We start from the raw sequence: 5,318 nt of genomic DNA, 5'->3' as shown, positions 1-5,318 counted from the left end.
CAGTCATGACTGACTCTGGGGTTGCGGCGCTCATCTCGCTTTATTGACCGAGGGAGCCGGCGTACAGCTTCCGGGTCATGTGGCCAGCATGACTAAGCCTCTTCTGGCGAACCAGAGCAGCGCATGGAAACACTGTTTACCTTCCCGCCGGAGCAGTACCTATTTATCTACTTGCACTTTTACGTGCTTTCGAACTGCTAGGTTGGCAGGAGCTGGGACAGAGCAATGGGAGCTCACCCCGTCGTGGGGATTTGAACAGTCAACCTTCTGATCGGCAAGTCCTAGGCTCTGTGGTGGCAAACTACACAGATTGCAGGTACTACTACAAAATGAGGGGGAAGCAGGGAAAGTGAACTAAAGGGGAAGGGAGAACAGATGCGCTTTAGGACATCCACTTGTCATAGCTCTGCATTCACTCATTGGCTAAAAACATAGGCAGGAGGAAACATCTAGGCTAAGTCACTTCACAGAAAGCTTAGAAGGGTGCCAGGACATTTTGGTTCATAACTTTACTCCCCATTAAAAATGGGAGCTCAGAGTCTGTGAGTGCCAATGAAGGTCTTCATAGGCAGCAGGCTGGCACGCACACACCCACACCCATTTTAAGTGATGACTATACATCCAAAAATATTTCTCAATTAAAAGCTTATAGTTTCTGGCTTAGGGTTGCCTGGTTTCTGTCCCCCAAATTTAGGTAGCCTAATTTGCACGTTATGCAAACCACGCAGAAGGTTGAATGAGGTTTCAGATGACTTCTCAATCCATATTACCCCCCATGAAAACTGTTTACAGGAAGAAAGGCTGTGCTGACATTGGCCTCCATTGCCTGAGTGAATCATTCTGACCATGACCAGGAAGATCTGGAAGGTAGCACACCCAGAAAGCAGCCAATTCCTGCTCCAAGAAGCACGTAGGATTTCCCCTTTCCTGAGCCTGTACTCATTGCACTCAGTAATAACCGCCAAGTTCCAGATTGAACTACTGTAGGTCAGAGGCTCATAGTTACCAAATGCAAGAGTAGACTATAGGTGAAATAAGGATTGGGTAATGGATTGACATCTGCAAGGCATGTTTGGGTGACAAACAAGGGTCAGGGCTCCTCCCACTTGTGATCCAGTGCCACCCTTTTAGCAAGCTTAAATCTCACCAGCCTGACCCAGTGATGAACATTCGGAACCAGATTCTGAAGGCACCATGAAGGCCAGGAGCATCTTAGCCTTGGTGGGACTGCTGGCCCTCTGGACACAGCTCTCACCTGCATCTTGCATGCCACCACTAGGTAGGTTTTGAATGAAGCTGCTTCTCCTTCTGTCTGATACCAGAGTTGTATATAAAATATATTTGGCTGACCAAGCCATCTATGGCCTTTTGTGGGAGGTGGGTTATTGGTTGGTTTGTCTTTGCTATGTATTTATGTGAGCCAGTGTGATGTAGTGGTTAAGAGCGGTAGTCTCGTAATCTGGTGAACCGGATTCGCATCCCCGCTCCTCCACATGCAGCTGCTGGGTGACCTTGGGCCAGTCACACTGCTCTGAAGTCTCTCAGCCCCACTCACCTCACAGAGTGTTTGTTGTGGGGGAGGAAGCGAAAGGAGAATGTTAGCCGCTTTGAGACTCCTTTAGAGTAGTGATAAAGCGGGATATCAAATCCAAACTCTTCTTGTTTTCTCATTTTGTATTTTTATATTGCACACTGCTCTGTGATCTTTGGATGAAGGGAGGTACATAAATTTAATTTTCAAAAAATGAAATGAAATGGTACTGTTTACCAGTTTCTGAGGCCCTTGCTTCAAGTTTCACTGCTCTCAGTGCAAAAGACTTGTGGTAGGACAACATGAACAATTTTCTGGCAAAGGACCTGATGGACCTTTTGGATCGTTTACTGGCAAACAGTACTTAGCTTTGCTAATACTGAGAGTTAAATGGATTCTTTTTTAGTTTCTTATGCAAAAAAATGCAGATTCATTCTAATGCTGTTGAGTAAACAATAGAATGCCATCCTGCCAAAACTGGTTAAAATCAGTATCAGTGCAGTTTTGAAAGGTTCGATCTACAATCTTACTGCAAATGGTGACCAATTGTAATCAAAAATTCTCCTCAATATCAGAAACTGTCATGGAAAATTTGCTTCCTCTTGTGCTTCAGATGAAATCCTGTAGTTCCACTTACAAGGGCTGCATTCAGAGGAAATCACAAACAAGTTAACAGTATTCTCCCTTGTGAGAAAGAATGTCAATATGCTTTTTAAAAATAAATGTTTCTATAAACTAAAACATAAAAATATATTTGCATGTCCTGCAGGTGGCTAAGTTAGAACCTTTCTCTGTTGCATTGAATTTTCAGTGTGTAGCAGCTTCTCTCTCTGTTTTTAATCAAGGAGCAGTGCACTATATACACCTTTAGGCGCCAGGCAAAAATGTTCCTTTTTAATCTGCCCTTTGCCTCACCTGATCTACATCCTATGCCCTTTTTAAAATGCTGGCTCTTTTTAGGGGTTTTTTATTGGGTTGCTGTTTGTATTTTGATTCTATGTATGTGATCCTTTATGTCAGTGATGGCCATACTTGGCCCTCCAGATGTTTGGGGACTACAGTTCCCATCATCCCTGACCACTGGTCCTGTTAGCTAGGGATGATGGGAGTTGTAGTCCAAAAGCAGCTGGAGAGCCAAGTTTGGCCATCACTGCTTTATGTGAACCACTCTGAGACCTTTGGGTATAGGGTGGTATAGAAATTATATAAATAATAATAATAATCCCGTATCACCCTTCCGGCTGTGTGAAGTGGTATACATGTACCACTTCTCAAACAGGTCTTCTTATACTTCCACCAAACCATTTACTGAAGAATTGTATTCTTCCCATACATTCCCATCTTCATTCAACTCCTGCTCATTCAGCTTTCGATTCCCATGGGCTGATTTTGTGATGCAACCCGCAATCACCCAAAGTCTAGTAACCATTAACTCAATGGCTGGTTGTGTATAATTCACATAGGACTTTCCTGTGCACATAATGTTTTGCTATCCTTGTTTCATTTACCTTCACAACAATGCTTTTAGGCATAGTATATTTCGGTATTTGTTAACCCTGCTATTTTCTACTTCCAGAAAAAATTGGAACTTGCCCCCCAAATCCATTCAAATGCAGTGTAAAGAGACAGGATGCTTGCAACCATGACTATGACTGCGAGGGGATTCAAAAGTGCTGCTACTTCAATTGTGGCAAGATTTGCAGAGACCCACAAGGTATGGTGTATGGCTAAACCTGGTTCTTCTGTGTTGGCTTTTTGTGGCTGATTTCCTACGATACGTTGTCATTTAGTGCTTTAGGTTAGCCTGAGGCACAGTAATCTGCTGAAGGCAATCAAATGAACTGTATGTTTAAATAAGGATCTGTAGTTAGGATTCCCCAGACCAAAACCAATACTCTATCCATTCCCCATGAGTAGAAACCGCAGGTAGGAAAAAGCTATGTAAGGATCTGTGAGGCTCTAAAGTATATAAAGAACCATTGCGGATGCTGATTGCAATTACATAGCTGCCAGAATTCATAATAACTGACCCACTCTGGTAGATATATAAGATGAAATAGACAATGGGCTACCTTTTTAATCATTGCTCCATCCCCCAAAATGGGAAGATAAACACAAAATGTCACTTTGTACAAAGCATAGCTTTGATACAAAGTATTATCTTCCATAACTGTAACATAGAAACAAAGTGCTACTCTCAATGGAAGAGCAAAGGCAGCCTCTCTCTATCAACAGCTGGTTCTTTGGAATTCAATTTGGGCGCCACCCACATCCCCAAATTCTCCCTCTCTTAAGCACACAACACCCGTCCTCATTGGAGAAGAGCTTCTTCTATCAGCAATTACTGTGGACACTCGGGTTGCGAACGTGATCCATGTGGGATGCACATTCACAACCCGCAGCGGTGCATCTACACACACGCGGGTTGCGACTCGTCTCTTCTGCGCATGCGCAAAGTGCAATTTGGTGCTTCTGTGCATGCGCAACCGCTGAAACCCGGAAGCAACCCATTCCGGTACTTCCAGGTTTTGGCAGTGGATGGCGCTGTGGGTTAAATCACAGAGCCTAGGACTTGCCGATTAGAAGGTTGGCGGTTTGAATCCCGGCGACTGGGTGAGCTCCTGTTGCTCGGTCCCTGCTCCTGCCAACCTAGCAGTTTGAAAGTATGTCAAAGTGCAAGTAGATAAATAGGTACCGCTCTGGCCGGAAGGTAAACAGCGTTTCCGTGTGCTGCTCTGGTTTCGGTGTTCCGTTGCGCCAGAAGCGGCTTAGTCATGCTGGCCACATGACCCGGAAGCTGTCTGCGGACAAACACCGGCTCCCTCGGCCTATAGAGTGAGATGAACACGCAACCCCAGAGTCGTCTGCAACTGGACCTAATGGTCAGGGGTCCTTTTACCCTTTACCTTTAACGCAAAAAAACGCAACCTGAAGCATCTGTAACCCAAAGTATGACTGTCGTTACATCAGGTTACATGTGAATCTCGAGGTCATTGATGTTACCTTTCTCAAGATTCACATGTAATGTGATGTTACCAAACAGTGGCCACAAGGAAGAAAGACTTGCAATTTAGTAACACAAATTGTTACCTAACAACATAGGTGATGAATAATCGAGCAAGGAGTCTCTGACCCATGCAATTAGTTTCAGGCAAAGATCCGTGAAACTTCGCCAAGGTGTTTGTACCCTGAAACTCTGTTAAATGGGGACTCCTCTTGGAGATTGCGGCCTAAGGTATCATTCACGAACTTGGCTTGAGGGGCTGCCCCTGTCTATGCCCATCTGTGGGGCTGCACTACATGGGTTTTATTTGTTTATTTTTCGTTTTTTGCATTTCTACCCCTCATTTTTTTAAAAATCCCTACAACAACCCGGAGAAGTAGGTTAGGCTAAGAGACAGTGACTGGCCCAAGGCCACCAGTGAGCCCCATAGCCAGTTGGGGATTTGAACCCAGGTCTCCCAAGTCCTAGTCTGACACTCTAACCATAAGGCCACGCTGGATCTTGATGCGCTCTTGATGAAATGTGGGGCTTTGGACATGCATAGGTGAGCTAGTTATCTGAAGCATTTGTCTGGCTCTGGAAACACAAAACGAACAGTCATGTGGTGGGTTTTCTCTGTTACAGAAAAAGCTGGCAGCTGCCCCATCCTTCCATATTTCTGCTCCGTCCCAGAAGGAGATCTTTGCGGCAGTGATTACGATTGTCCAGAAAAGAAAAAGTGCTGTTATTTAAATTGTGGAAGAAGTTGTGTAGACCCATGAGAAAATAAAGGCATTGCCTGTG

General features: G+C 44.6%; 1 long non-coding RNA gene across 1 annotated transcript; it reads left to right on the top strand.

Annotated features, from left to right (window-relative positions):
* Positions 1-1,141: 1,141 nt before the first annotated feature.
* On the top strand, positions 1,142-5,318 carry LOC310680430. The gene is made up of 3 exons (XR_014512744.1): positions 1,142-1,279; positions 3,108-3,245; positions 5,160-5,318. It is a non-coding gene; the product is annotated as an uncharacterized lncRNA (long non-coding RNA).

This window comes from Podarcis tiliguerta (assembly GCF_965153285.1).
Source record: "Podarcis tiliguerta genome assembly, chromosome: 6".
Taxonomy (NCBI): domain Eukaryota; kingdom Metazoa; phylum Chordata; class Lepidosauria; order Squamata; family Lacertidae; genus Podarcis; species Podarcis tiliguerta.
The sequence above is the reverse complement of the archived record's forward strand: the minus strand, read 5'-3'. Positions and strand labels throughout refer to the sequence as shown.